At 38.0% G+C, this 17,554-nt stretch overlaps 1 protein-coding gene across 2 annotated transcripts in view; it reads left to right on the plus strand.

The window, feature by feature from the left end:
• The first annotated feature begins 426 nt into the window (after nucleotides 1–426).
• The window catches only part of PPARA (peroxisome proliferator activated receptor alpha), a 34,079-nt gene continuing 16,951 nt past the window's right edge, over nucleotides 427–17,554 (plus strand). Inside the window, exons 1-2 of one of the 2 annotated variants that reach the window (XM_062634943.1) lie at nucleotides 427–644; nucleotides 2,930–3,052. The gene's annotated coding sequence lies outside the window, so the exon portion shown is untranslated. Of the gene's footprint in view, nucleotides 645–2,929; nucleotides 3,053–16,182; nucleotides 16,398–17,554 lie in introns of those variants that run through there. The other variant, XM_062634944.1, reaches the window with a different exon arrangement.

Raw genomic sequence — 17,554 nt, forward strand, 5'->3', positions numbered from 1 at the left:
CTGTCACCCCGCCGCCGCCAGTCAGTCAGTCAGTCAGCCAGCCGCCAGCCAGCCGCCGGACCCGGGTACTTCTGCAACCCGCCCTCACCTCTTCCCCCGTTACCGACCCCCGCCCGCCGCGCTGACAGCGCCAGGGCCTGAGGCTGGCGGCGAGGAGGTGCTGGCGCGGTTGGACAGGCGTTGGGCGCGCGTGTGCTGTAACGCACGGTACTGCCTTAGCGGTATCCCCTTGTCAGCCGCCCCCTGCGGTGCAGGGGCTGCCCGTGCCCCGGCTGGGGCTCCGGCGGCCTAGTGGGGCTCGGGGAGGCGGTGGGAGAGCGGCTGGGTGACCTCCCGCTTCGGTAACACGGTGGCGGGTTTGGTGATGACCTCTCCTTTATTCTCCTCCCCCTCCCTTCTTTTGGTTTTATTTTATCGTGTATTTAGGTAGCTCGCCGCCGCGTTTTGAAAGCTCTGCGGAAGCCCGCCGGTGGCAAAGGCCAGGAGCAGGAGTTAGCTTGGGCTGGGGAGATGCTTTAGCTGCTGCCGCGCTCGGGCTCCGCGCCAGCTGCCTGCCGTGCGGGGACCGCGGTGGGCGGTAGCCCGTGCTCACCGCGGCCAAAGGCCGGGTGGGAGCCGGCCCTGGTGCAGGCTGGCGTTTGTAGGTAAAGAGCGATCTCGGGAACTTGGTGGGGAGACTTCAGTGTACCGAGGGGTGGAGAAAACAACGTCCTGTCATATAAGGTGCTGTTTTGGAACTGTCGTGTCTCTTAAGTGCAGGACGTTTGAATTGTCCTTAGCTGGTTTGAGAAAGGAACTTGGGCACGAGGCAAGAATACGTGCTTGCAGGTTGTATCTATTGGCTTGGCTTGATCAGGCAAGTTGTGCTTTCGCCAGTTGGTTGGTCAGAGGGGAGTCCTGTATCCTTGGAGGGAGGAGTGGGTCTTTGGGAGTTCCCCCTGTATTTGCTTTTGTAGTTCAATGAGAAAAACCTGTTCTTGATTATCCCTACGGGGCTGTCCACTTGCTTTCTGAAAAGCAAGTGACAAAAGGTAGCATTCAAAAAGTAATGGAAAAGAGTGCTAAAAGGAATTGCCTTATATTTAAGATTAGCACAGCCTCATTGACACGAGTAGCTGTTCCTAAGTTCTCTGATGGAAAAAGCATGAGTGTAGGATTCGTCAGACAGGATTATCCAGAATAATGATGTTTGGCAGTTTGGCATTGGATGTTATTACTACTGCACAAATAAAAACATTGCATAAGTTTTGTTGGGAATGAAAGTTTCAATCAAACTGTACTTGTATTATGGAACACACAGAGATTTTCTTAATCGTCATCTAACAGTGGTTACTGGGTTGCATGGTCTTTGCAGGTAGCAAAACTGATAGGCTATAAAAAGTGTTTATGAATTCTAAATCACTGACTTAAGACTGAGGCTACCTGGTCTCGTGCTGAAACTGACAGCAGTTGTGGTTCATGTGATGTGGTCACAAGTCTACCCAAAGCTAAACCAGTATCATAACCTTTGTTATTTGGCATGAACTATCAAGCAGCCATTGGCTCTTAGTTAGTTTTAGTGGCAACTTTCTTGATTTTAAGTAGTGTGATGTAGTGCTTCAGGATGAGAGTATGCGCAGTCCTTATCAGAGGTTTGTAGAACTGCACAGCCAGCACGCTCCCTTTCCTTTCCCATGTTTGGAAGGAACACTTGGCATAGTCAAAAAAAAAAAAGAGTTCTTATCAATCTGCTGATGCCTTATATTGACTGTCATCCTACAATCAGGTGACATGGGAGTTTTGTCTGCCTATTACAAACCTGTACATCCTGAAAACCTTGTGGTTATCTCATCTGCTTTTCAGTAGTTCTTTAATATCTTCATTTTCTATTCATGCCCCTCAATACTATAGTCTTCTTAAAGTGCATTATGATTTTTAAACCCTTAGAAAGGGTTGCATTTCAGTTGTGATTTTTGTATCCTTATACTTTTAATATTTTATGTGTGTTATAAAAATATTAAAGAAGATAATGGAGAGTAGGATACATGGCCTAGGATGTTCATCTTGTTCTAGAAAATAGATTATGATGCTCACTGTTGATCCAAAGTGGTCAAAGAGGGCGATGTAAATTTTCCTAGTGTTTTTTTAGAAGCAGCTCTTACTTCAGTTAGCACTTGTTTTCTCTACCTTGCTTTAGCTTGCCTACTGAGATTGGAGTTCTGAGTTCTGTTTCTCTTGCATATGGCATATTTTTTTGCAAGGGGAAAGAAGAGAACATTATACTTGGCTTGGAAAATAGTTGAATTTATATTTATTATAATTACAAACATTTTCTTACAGGATTTTGGAATTTTAACAATTAAATCTGACTGCTTCATCAATCTCTAAATCTTATTTGTTTTTAGTGGAGTAGACAGGGGAGTCAGTTTAAACAAATCATTATTTTTATAGCAATGTATGCTTTTTTTATTTAACAAATCTTATAAGGTATATGAAAATAAAATCTCTACTTTGCGGTGTAAATGGTACTTAAAAGGCCAATTGCAAAAGAAATCTTGTGGGACATGTATGTGTGCACTTTGAAAACTGTAACTACTCTAACAGTTTATCTATGAAAAGACTTTGACTCTTGTGAGAATAGTCCTTATAATGTGGTGGTTTTAGTTGAGTGGTTTTGAATTTTTCTAGTATGAAAAAAATAGATCAGAATGATACTGGGATATACCAGTCATATACCATAGTTAGCTAGATGTCAGTGTAGTCCTGCTGTAAAACTAATGTATTGAAAGCGTCAGTCATTTAAAAATAATTTTAGCTCAGGTGAAATGACAGTGACTTTTTTCTGAAAAAGCATAAATATAAAAAAAAGCATATTACATGTTATCAATATAAAATTAGAATAGTAAGCTTTGGGAAATTTTGTTAATTCTTTTTTTTTTTTTTTTTAAAGAATGTCAGCAGCTTCTTCTTAACGAAGAGCCACTAGTCATCACCAATGTGCACATGAAATGGAAAAGGAACAGATTCTGGAAAATAACTTCGATTTCAACCATGCAAGATGTTGCATGACTTGGTGAGTACATACACGGACTGGGAGCTATCTTGGAATTGTTTTTTAACAACTGAAGAAGGAAAAACATTGGAGGTAGAATCTGTAAAGAATGATTAATATATAGTCAACTGATAAGGAAAGAAGTACTGAGCAAGAACCGCCAACAGATAGTTGATAAATGGAAAGTAGTAGCACAATTGGAAGAACAGAGTAAATAAAATTTCCTTATGTTCTGATATCTATTGCTGTGTTAGACTGCTATGTGAAAGTTGTATAAATGTGTTATTCATCAGAATCCTGAATATTTCAGGAGTGCTCAGCATTTCAGAGGGACAGGTCTGTAAAATTAAATGTTGAAGGACTTTTTATGAAGTAGAATGCTGAGTATTCACTGAATGAAAAAGTACTTAACCAGTAAAGTTAGGCTCAAAGTCACTGATATCCTCAAAATTAAACTAAAATCTCTCAATTTTAAAAAGTGTGATATTTGGCATGTTTTAAAAACATTAAATTGGTACGAGGAGATTGTTATGTGACCAGATTGCATGTGGAATTGAAGTGTTGCCAAATCTGATTCCACTTCCTCATACCAGTTCTCATAGTTTCTGCTTATGAAACAATATTTATTTATAAGTGCATTGCATGTGCCTTTTAGTATCTAGGATGTCTTTTTAAGTACCTAGGAAATACAATTTCTGTGTCCAGTGGAGGGCTTCTTGTGCACAGGTTAATACAAATTACAGTTCATTGGTGTGCTAGTCCTGACTGGGGCCTGAATTGTTAACATGACTGGTTTGTGTGATTGTTTGCTGTGTTTTAAAATGCTGTAAGCATAAGCAGTAGATTTTCGTTTTACTTTGGAGATTGATAGATGAGAATTAACTAAACAGTGCCATAGAACAAAAATTGTCTATATTAATCTAAATTTATTGGTTTATGTTTGAGTTTTCTCATGCCTGTGGAAACACTAACAGTATAAGATAGAATTGCAGGCATTTGGTGAATTACCTCTCCCTTTCTAGAAATGCTGACATACTGTCATGGTTTTTTAAAAAAAATGTCAACTTATTAATGTTTCCAAATAGTAAAATGAACTTGTTAAAAAATGTCTCTTCCTTGAGGAACTCAGAGTAGCCACTGAAGTTGTAAGGTTCTTTGGCATTTGTTTCCAGGCAGCTGAAATACATGTGAAAGCAACTTAGTCCAGTGCTTTCATATCTTGTACTTTTTATCTTTTCAGTTTGTTGCTAAGTATATAAAAGGAAACCAGAACTGCTGTTCAATGTGCAAATTAACTGCTGGTTGAGTAACTTCTTACTCAGTTAAGTGTATAATATCCTAGAGCTGAGAACAATTGTTGTGAACAGTTTGTGAAGAGTTTGATTTATTTTGCATGGAAAAATGATACCACAATCTATCCTACTTTTATTTAGATTTAACAAAAATGGGGTCATTTGAAACTGTTCTACAGCCTATGATTAAGTATTGGGGGCAGGGCTTACTGCCTTGTTTTATGAACCTATGCATCCAGCAGACTTACTCTGAGTAAGTTCTCTTATCTGCATATAGGCCTGTATTGCCACTATATTTTTTTGTTACAGAAATAAAAGGGCAAGATGCCTGTTTTGTTTTGGCTTAAATAATTATTTACTGGAAATGCTTGGTGTAACAATTCACAGAAGAAAACACTGAATTTAAACCAGAATGTGAATATTCAGATGCAAAGAACAACTATTTTCTATTTTCAAAATCTGTTTGAAAGTGAAGACGTGAATTCCTGATGGTATTTCCTGGCCTCCCGTTAGTGTTACTGCTTCATCAGGAATGTCATGAAGTACATGGCATTGGAGTCATGGTGCTGGCTCATATTAAACAAAACAAATCCTTCCTGCATCTTTATTAAATATGGATGGTAAATGTTTCCTGGAGCAGTAAAGCTGAGAAATACAATATGGAACCATTTGGGTTTGAGGAGGAGGAAGAGGGAGAAGGTGGGTGTTGTGTCAGAAGACTACTTTGGTGACTCCTTGATTCATTAGCAGGCAGTGCTTAGCAGTACTCTACAATAGGGCTGATGAATGCTCCGTTACAATGGTTGAGGAATTCACCCGCTCTTATATTAAAATAAAATTAATTGCAGCCTTCAGGTTGTAATGAATATTGGTGGCTTGTTGGCAATTTTCAGGGGAAGATTACAAGAACTATTCGTAAAAATTATGTTTCTAATGGAGGATTCTTGATGGTTAGGAATTCTAATTCTAAAAACTAGCCAATGCAGGTATGCACAGAATATTGGTCACTGAAGTTTACTCAGCAGGGTTGGGAATGCTTAAGTGTGGTTTTCAAAACCTTTTTCTTACTCTAGGTTAATATTCAGTTTGCAGTAAGTATGCTGCATTGTGAGGGGGGGTTGAGTGGGGTTTTTATCAGTGGAAGATGCTGGATGGATACAGTTTTGTTGTAAGAGAGAGCTGTAAGGAGGAGAATGTTCTGGCTGTGGTTGTTTCTGACCAGCTGGTTGTTGGAAATTTTATTCTGTGAGCATAAGGAAGACTTATGTTGTTATACTGTATATATGGTATAATGTGTTTATTCATCTTGCACATAGTTGCCGACAGAGAAGAGCACATAAGAAATTAGAACTGCTTTTTTTACCTCTGAAATGAACTTGTATATATATATTTACAAACATACATAACTGTAATTTCTTTCTTCTTACCCACCTCAGGACACAAGACTGCTATGTGCACTTAAGCAGGCCACTCTGATTAGAAGCAAGTCAGGTAAAAGCTTAACTATACATGTAACTAAGAGACAATCAGCATGGGATAGTGGTTTTGAAAAATGGAGCAGCTGTACATTTTTGTGTACTGTGCTTCTCTTTGTGTACTGTACATCTCTTCTACAGAGATGTAACTATACATAAATAGGCCAGTGTTTTCAAACAGCTGTCAAATGTTCAACTTGCATATATGTTTTGGACACCTGATTTTTCTGCCTACTTAGCTGCCATAATTCTAACCAAATTTACATGGAGTTGCATTTTCTAAGGATTATAAATCCTGTGGAAATGTAATAGTGATTATCCTTTAAGAATGTAGAATTGTTCAGCTTGCAGCTATCATTCTTTTTCTCTTCTATATGACACACAGGTGTATTTGAATGAACACATAAATAGAAAAAAAAAATCCCAACGATTATTCCCCTCTCTGTGTTGTTCCTGACAGACCTGCATATCTGAGGCTTACAGCCAGAGGTGTGGTTATACAGCGTGGCCTGATCTGATCTAGCAACTGTTGTTAAAGATCAGCCAGGCTCCTTTATGTTTCTTTCCTTTGCTACCATTCATGTTTCTGTCCTTCCTCTTTGCTGCCCCTTAGTGAGTCTGTTCAGCTATTTCTAACTATTAATGTTATTTATCTCTGTTACACTTCTACCAGCTAAATGAGCTGAATTGTTTCACTAAGGCTGTTTCTACACTAGGGAATAAAATATGCCAGGGACTGTTCTCTGGACCTAGAACAAAGTAGCAAAATTGGATGCACCTAACAGTCTTCATTCTGAAAAGGAGTATGGTTGCATCCAGATACCAGTGGAGAGCAGTTTGCTGCTCTTCATTTGCTGTCCCCTTAACTGTGCCTGGGCATTTGTCTGGGAGAGTGCCAAGCTGCTATGGGCCAAAATGGTGTCAGAGAGGATGCCAACAGCATGGCTTGAGCCTGTGCTCTGGCCCTGTTTTATTTACTGTTACAGATGTGATCAGAGAGGTCAGGCAATGGAGAGAGCCAGCACAGGCAGGATGGAGCTGTGTGGCTGGAAATAAAGAAGGGAGAGGGAAGATGCAGGGCTGACAATGTCAGGGAGTTATAGAAGGGATATCCTTTTGATGTCAGGGAACTATTCCATTACTTAAGCTGGTTTGTCTAACTGTAGCTTAACATTATTTTGCAACCAGCTTTAGCTCAGCAGAAGGCTTCAGGTGCTGTGTGCCTATAACTACTTTATCTCAGTCAGCTGAAATGCATTACAAAGTGAATTAATACTGGTGTATGAAAGTGCATACATGACTTTTTAAACAGCTTATCTTATTCTGTCTGTTTTATTGGACTGCTGTTTTTCTTCCACTTTTCTGCAATTCAGGTGCTTCCTTAGTAAAAGCAAGTGGGAAGGAGAAGTGAAGTGGTAGGCAGACAGCAGTGGTGATGCTTTTAATATGGGGCTGTTAAAACCAGTAAGTAGACGCCCTTCATGTCATTTGAAGGGTGAGTAGAGAGGTTAGATGTCAGGAAAGTAATTGGTTATATTTTGACATTTTTTAATTGTGCAGGAGTGTGAGGCTTGTGATCTCTATACTGTAGTGAGTGACCTGATTTAGAAATGTGAAGTCATGTGTCCCAAGTATATCCTCTATCTGACATGTCAGTAGCTTGGAAGTACAAGTACTTGATGTCCATTTGCCAAATAATTGCATTCATACCTGTTGCCAAGACTCCTGTCAGCAGTGCTAATTCAGTGTGAATGTTGCTTTTGTGTGATAAATTTATCACAAAGAAAAACTTTTTAAGGTGGGAATTTCTAAATTACCAGAACAAAACTGAAGGTCTTTTTCGTAACAAAAAAAAAAGCCCCACCCCAAACCACCAGCAACAAAAAGGAAGAGAATTTTGTTTCACGTTCCAATCTGGGTGCTCTGAGTTGTGGCATGCCATTAAATCAAAGTTAGTTTATTTTTAGAAAGCTTTATTTATTTATTTATTTAAATGTACTAGCTGAGCAACAAGAGCCTGTAAAAATACTTTGAACGAATGAGTAAAATTGTACTACACCAAAAAATGAGTAAACTACACAACTCCAGGTGCTGTTTATAGGAGACATTAGACTTTGTCTACTAGTAGAAGACTGTGAAAGCTAGCCCACTGGGATTACTCAATTTTCAAAAAGACAGTTGCAAGTGGAAGGGGCCTAAGCCTGTAATATCTTACCTGAGGGTCATTCTCTTCACTAGGATATATATCCTCTGTTAAGCTGAATTTAGTTTATTTGAATACGACTTGTTATTATGTGCGGGCAAGGAAATAAAGTTCATCAGTGAAATAAAACCACTGCAAATACACAGTGGTGGTGTTCTCTACTAAGAAGGCTAATTCAGGGTTCTTGAATATCTTCCAGAAACAGATGTAAATTCCACTGTAGCTTTTCAGATAGTGAATAATCACGGTCTGTTGTGTTTGGTGATGAATCATGCAAGGGGGTGCAGATGGTGAGAAGAGTGCAGCTGTGCAGATACTAGAGGGCAGAGATAGAAGACTAGAAGACCCGAGGGGATGAAGGAGGTGATTTGAGGATGGGTTGACATGACTTATGAAAGAGAAGGGTAAGACAGCTGAAAGAGTATCGACGCTAAGTGTGCCAGGGTAAAGGCAAAACTGAACCGAGATTTGGGGATCTGGAGACTGAAAAGGAGGTATACTTGAGGCAGAAAAATATTTGTTGTTGTTGATCTTTGAAGCAGAAGTTGCAACGTCAGATGCCAAAGTAACTGGACTTTTGCCCCAAGCCAGGCAGCGATTAGATGTGGAAGTTTAAGCTGTAAATGAAAAGGGAAAACTATGAGACTTCATGTTCCTTTTAAAGGAATGCTTTTCCTAAGTAGGAAAGCTATTGTAGTAACAGATACAGATGCAGTGTTGTGGGGGGGTTATTTTGATTATTCTGAGCAGGACCTGTGCAGGACCTGTGCAGGGTGGCAAAATCTGGGCTTGGTCAGGTGGAAAGTTGTGCCTATGTGTTTTTAAAAAGGGGGCTTAGGTTATGATTGAAGGGCAGGTAAGATTCTAGTGAAACTTTTCTTAAATCAGCCTGCTAAAAAGTCCAGGTCATCTTTCAACTTTTTACATTAAGTAATTTTAACGTAAGATACCTTTTTTTCTCCCCCTCCCCCCCTTTTCAGATTAAAAGTATTGTTCCAAAACAATAGCTCTTCATTCAGAAAGAATGTTGCCATCAAGATGTCTGTAAGAACTTGCCCACAGGTCAGAAATCCTCAGCCAAAGTGAATATTTAACCAGTATTTCAAGGACAGCCAGTTACCTTTTTCTAAATAAAATATGTGATTAGGAGAAAAAGTGAGTGACCCTGGAAAACTGTAGAATACCCTGAGTACTGACATAATTTCAGGCACCCATTGTACTGTTTGTGTGTTCTACAAACCTTAGTAAATATAAAACAAATACTTAAAGTGAACTGAAAAAAGAAAAAGAAGGCGGGGGGAGGGGGAAGGAACTGGGGAAGGAAATGTCCAAATCTGTCTTGGAGGAAATTTATGCTCCAAAACTGCTATTCTGAAAACTGTTCTCAAGATTTTCTCATCTCTCTTAGTCTAGTTTCCTAAGAACGTCAGGTATATGCAGTATATCTGCTGTCCTCTCCTCCCACCAATAACTTTGAACCTGCAGGTCTTGTTGAATTTGACAGAAGAGTAGTGGTGGCAAAGGCATTAAAGCTCTTTAATTTTTATGGAAGTTGGTAACTGGGAAGAAGAAAGGAAAACACATTATTGACTCTCCTGAGGAAATGATGCAATATGAATTCAACAATTATATGTTCTGTTTGGCCTGTCAATTGCCAATCAGCATAGGAGCAGTAGGGAGCCAGTTGCAACATGCGGCTCTGAACCAGCTACAGCATGTTTGCTGTTTGCATAGTAAGTAGTTCAGGGACATTGTGTGGGGAGGGGGAACTGTATAGTGAGAAGGGGAAGGAACAGGGGGACGTGACACAACAATGTGGGGTGACAGTGCTATGAAAATTTTATGTTCATGGGAGCAAATGAATAGAAATTAAAGGTTTTTTTTTAATTTCTTCTCACCAAAGTTGCTCTTTTCCTGGTATTTTAATATCAGTAATAGTAAATACTGAATGAATTCTGCCTTTCAAATGTGTGTACTGTCACAATTTAATGCTCTCAAGCTTTTATCATGTTGTTTAAGATCACAAAATTATGTACAACTTAAAATAATGCTAGTTGGTTTCTGCATAATGTTAAATTATGTGGCTGAAAAATAATATTAATATTATATATAATATAATTTGAATTAGGTTGTATTCAGTTGAAGTACTGATGTCATAGGACTATTCCTCTTCAAGCAAGGTTGAAATCATACAGGAAGGATAAATATGCTCTCAGAACAAAAAATTAATTAGTTATATCTTATCCTTCATTTTACTATAAATTTAAACTCAAGACAGGTACTTTTATTTATAACACAGCAAGGATTCTAAATTGTAAAGAGTGTGTTACTACCAGTCCTGCCAATAATTATGCCAAGGGATTATTGGTAATATATAGCAATTGCTATATCACACATAAAATCTGTGGATATAAAACAAAAGGGATTTTTATATCGTAGTTTATAAGAACACATTTTAAATTATCTGTACATGTACATGAACCCTAAAGATTGTTGAAATATCAGTTTTAGAAAGTGCATCAGTCCTTAATTGACTGTTGGTGGCAATTGTTTTTTATTTCTTTTCATAAATGTAGTATGACTAAAATTTCACTTTTGTTAGTATGAGTTACTAAACAGCTTTGCTTATAGAAGGTATGATGTCTTTCTGGATAGAACAGTTGTTAGTCTTGATGGGTTTTTGTTTTGTTTCATTTTTATCAAGCATGTGAGCAAGTAAAGCTTTTGGCTTATAGAAGTTTATGTAACAGCACAGCCAGGATGTTTAATGGAAAATGGCCAATTTTGCCTGGCACTGCCTCTGTATGTATTAGATTATAATTTTAATTGACAATTTTAGTTGCACAGATGTCTTTAATTTGATACCCTCTGAAGTTTATTTTTACCATATGTAACAAAAATGGACTCTGCAGGAGACTTAGCAAGAGGCTGATGTTTTATTTACTTCAAAAATTGATTATATTGGAGATAATCGCTTAGTCACCACACTCAAATGCAATTTCTGCTTGCATTTTACCCTCAGGTATCTTTATCCTTCAACAAATGAAGTCTCTGTAGAGTATCAGGGTATAGTTAGAAAATTGCTGAGAAGCTGCTTTGCATAATCTGAGATGCCGTAATCACGTGTGTAAGGAAACAATTGCAGCATTCCAATTTAGTTTTAAGGATCTGGTTTCCAGTCAGTGGCATGTCAGGACAGATGCGTAGGCTGTTTGTAAATGCCGTACATGTCAGAATCAACTTGGAATTCACCACCCGAAGTTACTTTTACGTATTGTTTTTAGGAAAAATTTGGTAATGGTTTCAAACATGTACTAGTGCTTGGAGTTCACAAGACATAGTTTTTGTGGTGGTTTTGGTTTGTTCCTTTTAAAAAAAGAAAAAAAAAAGTCTTAATTTCAGGGATGCCAAGCAACTAGATTTAGCCTCAGCCTGAGCACTGGTTCCTGAAGTTGCAGTATCCCTAACTGTATCGCTAAATGTTAATCAGTTCAAAATCTTGGCATATATAATAAGCCTGTTAGACATTTCTACAGTATTGCAAACCTTAGGAAAACCAAATTACTTCCATATAAATAGGTAAGGAGTTTTGGGACACACAGGGAAACTGGGAGAGCTTTGAGTTCATTAGCTGGGTAATGAAAATACAGCAAATCTCAGTTGATACATCTGTGTGAACGTGATCTTGGATAAAATAGCAAATACATAAGTGCCATGTTTGTCCGAACATGACTTTGCATTGGTTCAAATATCAGTCATAAATCAAATCATAGCTTTTAATGTGCATATAAAAACCCTGGCCTCTTAAATGATGCATCAAATCTTCATTTCACAGTAGCTGTGGTCTTCACTATTCAGCAAACACACAGAGCATCAGTGTCTAAATGGTGTATTCTTTTAGCATCATTGCCTAGCTTTATCATGACAAGATATTGTCATGAAGGGTTTAGAATCTGTGAAAGATTGAAGCACAAATTGCTATGGCTGCTATGCTTAGCATGTAAACATTTGAATCTTGCTCAAGTATGAAATAATTTGAGTAAACAGAACAGTGACTTGAAGAGATATTGACATCAAAATGCATTGGATAAAACACAAAACCTGGAGATTCTTTGGAGAGAGAGGAAAAGGGAGAGTGTGTTGCAAGCATAAAGGTATACAAAACAGTGAAGTGGAGGTTTTATTAGAAACTGGTGAGCTGTAAGTAGTACTTGTGGAACTGTATTTCAACTTGAAAGAGAGCACATGTCAGAGAACAGAGTACTCTGTAACATAGTGGTTACTAAGATGTTGCCATGGCTTAGTTTCTTGCAGAAGGAAAAAATTACTGTTGTTCTTTTGAATCTCTTGCTGCAATGATCATGTCTCAAAAATACAGAATATAATTAACTTCAATCTGAATATTGTGCTTTATGTGCATTAATAACTAATGTAATAAATAGAAAAAACTCCCCTCATACTGTTATCCAGGCTGATTTTTCTTTTTTAATGTCATATTAATAATAGAATCTCTATTCTATAGATTAAGCTTGTAATCAATTCTCAACCATGTGTCAGAGCACATTATTTACTATAAAAGTGGAAACAGAGACAAGATAAATAGAAAAAAGTTACAAATAGCCAGTTTTTCACGATTTTTAGGCATCTCAACAATAAAAGTTGAAGCGACAATAAAGAATTTAACATGAAGTTTTCCACTTAAGTGTTTTTTGACAGTGCTTGCTTGGTTTAGAGTCAGGAATCATCTAAACATCAAACTGGAATATAATTTAGTTTAAAAGATATTATTTGATACGAAATATATTAATTGATACAGATTTGAGTAATATCACTTTTAATGCTTCTGATTCCATTCCATTCCTGTGGCAGAAAGCAAGCATAACTTCAGATAGATGTAACTCTGAGGTGATAGACTTGTAAGTCTTGTCTCTAGAGCCTGAAGGCAGAGGTCACAAAACCTTTATGTCGGTTGCTGATGAAGTCAAACCTCCTGTGTTAAAGGGGTTAGCAGGCTTAAAGGGAGACTCCTGATCTCATTGTACTGATAACCTAGAGCTGCGGTATTTCTTTACATCTTAAGTTGAGCTCTGTCTGCTAGAGGTTGACCAGTCTAATGTTTTGGATTATGTATGATAAAATATATTTTCTGGTCTAATATAAAGTCAGTGTAAAAGTAGTGTATTTAAATGTAAAGTGTTCTCAACTGGGTTCCTAGTTACCAAGTTCTTTAGGGGCTTGTTGAGTTTAAAATTTCCCATTAGAAACCCATTTGATGCCAAGATGTTGTTTTATTCTTTACAAGCAGCTGAAATCTGTCTTTAAGCTAGATTCTACTCTCAGCTTCAGCTTCCAGCATTGGAATTATTTATTTATTGGAGTATGTTGTTTCAACTCAGAGTAAATGTCTGCATCTTCCATTTACTGGATTTCTGTGGGAGTTCTACTGCTGGAAGGAAGGATGATGAATTAAGTGTAGGATGTGCATTATCTCTCCACCTATATGACAGTTCCATGGCCCTGTCAAAAGACGTTGCTGCTTGATGTAATAGAGATGCTGTCTGATCTGTAGAGCAGTTTTCAGCCCTCATCAGAGACTTAAGAGGCATGATTGCATTACTTCAGGCAATGCAAGTGGCTGGTTTACAGGGCCAGCCTGTTTATACAATTATTGGAATCTTCAGAGGGGATTAAGGCTGCACATACACATTTATTTGTTGGCCATGCAGCACATGTATCCCTCTCCCCAGCTGCTTATTTCTGCTCCCTCCATTGAGCCAGCACAAATATTTGTAAAGCTTTGAAGTGAACTGGATCAGGAAAGCAATCTTATCGGAAAGTACCACTTCTTAGTTTGTAATCGTGGCCTCAGAGATCAGTTGTGGCTCTGGAAAGCCCATTGAGTTCTACTCAACCCAAACGTGAGGTGCTTGACATGAGATGAATTACTGCTTTTATTTCTGTTTGCTGAAAACTAATTTCTGCTTTGTAATATTTTTTCTCCATTGTTAATTGTATCTGTTATCTGAAAGTGAGAGGGTATGATATTTGAGATAGATAGTGTAATCACTTCCTGAATAATTTTGTTCTGTCTTGCTATTAGCTATTTCTTAGACAGTAATCTTGGCAAACTGAACAATTTTTAGAACTCTTTGGAGTATAATGAACGTGTTACATGATTGAAAGAAAACGCTGGAGGAAATAGTGATTTTATAATCAGAGTGGTTTGTCTTGGGAGGGACCTTAAAGCTCATCCATTTCCAACGCCCCTGCCACAGGCAGGGACACCTTCCACTAGATGAGGTTGCTCAAAGCCAAGTCCAACCTGGCCTTGAACACTTCCAGGCATGGGGCAGCCACAGCTTCTCTGGGCAACCAATTCCATAATCATAATCATAGAATCATAGAACAGTTAGGGTTGGAAAGGAACTTAAGATCATCTAGTTCCAACCCCCCTGCCATGGGCAGGGCCACCTCACGCTAAATCATGTTACCCAAGGCCTCATCCAACCTGGTCTTGAACACTGCCAGGGGTGATCACAAAGGTATAGAAAGAAGCTGAACAGTTGTAAAGCAGAATTGTTGCATTTAAGAATGGAATGAGTGGTCCTGCTCAGAGACTTTTATCTTTAATATATTCTAGGCAATGAGTCTCCCACTTCCTGGAGTTGGAACCCATGATGTAGCTTTTACCCTGTGCCACTAAATCTTGGAAAGAAGCTACAGGGAGATGCCAACGGGGATTGAAGCTGGCTCAGGAGCTGCAAAGTAGTTGCGTAGTGATGTTAGTGATTATGGCATCATTCCCTAGTTTTTCAGTCCACCTTTCCACACCATCCTTGGCTGATTAGTTGCTTTCTTCCGGTCTTTTTCTGTCTGTTTCTGTGTAGGGTCTGCCCAAAGTTTTGAATTGTGCAGTGTTATGAAATCATTTCAGTAAGTATTTTGGGCTTTTTGGTCACAACCTAAAAAGGTTGTGATATTGGTGAAAGTGCTATTTTGTTGTTTTTTTTTCCTAACTGTATGTTTGTATGTACAGCAATCATAAGCAATTCAAAATTCTATTTCATGAGGAAATACAGTAGCATTTTGTCTAGTGATCCAAGATGACTTTGTATACCTTGCCTTTAACTGAGTTTTTTTTGTAGTAATATAGACTGAGGTTTTAGATTGTTACTTGGAAGGGACATAAATGTTAGACAGATGTTCCTAGACCCTTAAACTTTCATTAATGCAGATCCTGCATCATGGCTACTTTGCATGTAATATGTAAGGAGTCTTTCATGTTTAGTATGGCAACCCCATCTTTCACAACCCTTGTTTGTTTTCTCTACAGAATTTGTATCCTGATCTTACATTTTACTGTCCATAATACTCTTCTTGCCACATGACAGGTGTTGCTTATGTTAGTATTTCCTTACATATGTTTTTACTTTTTAAGAGAGGTTTGCACCAGGAAACTTGTGGATTTGTAGCACTGAGCAGTAAATTATATTTTGTAATTTTATTAAGTATTTTCCTTCGATTTTTTTCAAAGTAAAAATAACTGCCTAACAAAACAGTGACATTCTAAGAATTGAGATTTTTGTTAAATTTCATAGTTTTAAGAGTTTGCAATTTGAATATCATTTTTCAAAATCGGGGTATAGGAATTTTTATTTGTTTTAAGTGCAAGGATGCTTATAAGTTGCATAGGATATCTTGGAGTACAACTCTGTACTGGGGAGGGGTGCATCTGGCAGTCCTGAAGAGGTGGCTCATGAAGGTTTTTAATTCCATGTGTAGTAAATTCTCTTTGCCTTAACTTCTTAATACTTGGTGATATATAAAATGTTACTAGTCTGTAAGGTTACAAAGCATGAAAACTGAATCAGTTTAGGATAGAGGAGAAAACATGCATCCTTTCCCAGGTAGGAGACTGTACTTCGTATTTTAGGTGCCAGATTTTATTTTCAGTTGTTTTTTATGTATTGAATCAGGATACTGGAAATATCCTGTAGCTTACAAATTCACCTCTTCCTATTTACCTAAGTTTTCTAAGCCTGTCTACTGCAGCCACTAGTTTTAAATGTGCTGTGTTCAGCTACAGAATTCTCAAAGTGACCGAGAGGTAATGATTATTTCAACTTTAACCTTGATGTTTGCATGCAAGCCCTTTAAACGATCAATTTGTTTATGCAGTAAATCCAGACTTTGTTGCTGCTTCTCAGAGACCTTTGCATCTGGGCAACCCAAGGGATTATCCCTAGCGTGGCAAGTACTGAATGTGGAAGGGCCAGTGGTTCAGTCTCCCACTATCCCTTTCCAAAAATGAAGCAATTAACCGAATGCTGCATGATTAGGTATTTTTCTTTGATAGGCTGACCATGATTTCTTTAAGATCTGTTTCAAGATTATAGGTAAGTTACTCATTGGGTATCTGCAGTGTAGTGGTGGGAAAAGAAGACTTCTGAAAATAGACTTACTTCAGAGATAAAAGGCTGTGAGAGAGGGCTGTTTATTCTTAAAATCATAATTACATGAAATTGTGTTCTTATTTCTCAATGTCATGCTCTCTTGTTTTCAGTTTACTTTGTGCGTGTTTGTATGTGGGTATAGGAAAGGGGGTATGAAGACTAAAATATCACATGGGGAATGGAGAAAATCCTCTGTGAATGTCTGGCACAGGATTTTTCTAGAGTCTTAAGAGTTAGAAGTTACATAGATGCTTCAGTGGAATTATCGTGCTGCAGCTACCACATCTACTGTTGTAACATGTACAGCTTTTTTTGCAAAGCAGAATACGCTCTGGGAATATTACCTACATGAATTTCATACTCATTACCCTTTTTACTTTAGAAGTTTTACTTTCATAGAAGCAAGGATCAATGCATATTAAGTGAAACCTGCCAATAAAAGCATATGCATGTATAAACATGTACAGAATACAGAGAAGACAGAAGGCAAATGGTTTACTACATGAACTCATGACATTTCACCTAAAGGTTTTCTGTGCTTATGGAAAAAAATAAGTATAACCTTTTCAGTAAAGAAAAGATAAGTATAATTTGACAGTCTCCAGAAATGGTGAGTCTCAGAAATGGCTATGCTTCCTAAGGTAGCTAGTTAATCTTTGACAAGAACCATAATGATTAAGCAGCTGTAATTCACTAGTAGTGTTTGAAAGTACAAAAGGGTATGTAATTTAATAGTTAAAACAATAAGAACTCCATTTATGTTTCACTAGCTGTTAGGTTGTTCTTACATCAATTCAGCTAAGATGACTGCTGAATTTTAAATATTTACTGTAAACGTGGAAAAGTGTAATGCAAATTGGGGAATACCAGGCGTGCTGCTGGAAGAGCTGTTGCCATGTTATGTTCAGCTAGCTTTGCTTTCATGTCAAATAATGTCCATGTTGTTTCAAGGTAGACTTCAGCATTCACTTAATCTTTTAAAAATGCTCTTGCTAGATGAAGAAGTGATACTTGGAGAGATGTATGTCATTCAGTAGGGTACTTGAAGTAATTTGAGTACAAGGAGAGTAGTGTGTCCTGGAACCTCCCCAGCTATCCTG

Source organism: Pezoporus occidentalis, unplaced genomic scaffold (assembly GCF_034315485.1).
Source record: "Pezoporus occidentalis ecotype Australia unplaced genomic scaffold, CSIRO_AGI_Poc_V1 ctg44, whole genome shotgun sequence".
NCBI classification, from domain to species: domain Eukaryota; kingdom Metazoa; phylum Chordata; class Aves; order Psittaciformes; family Psittacidae; genus Pezoporus; species Pezoporus occidentalis.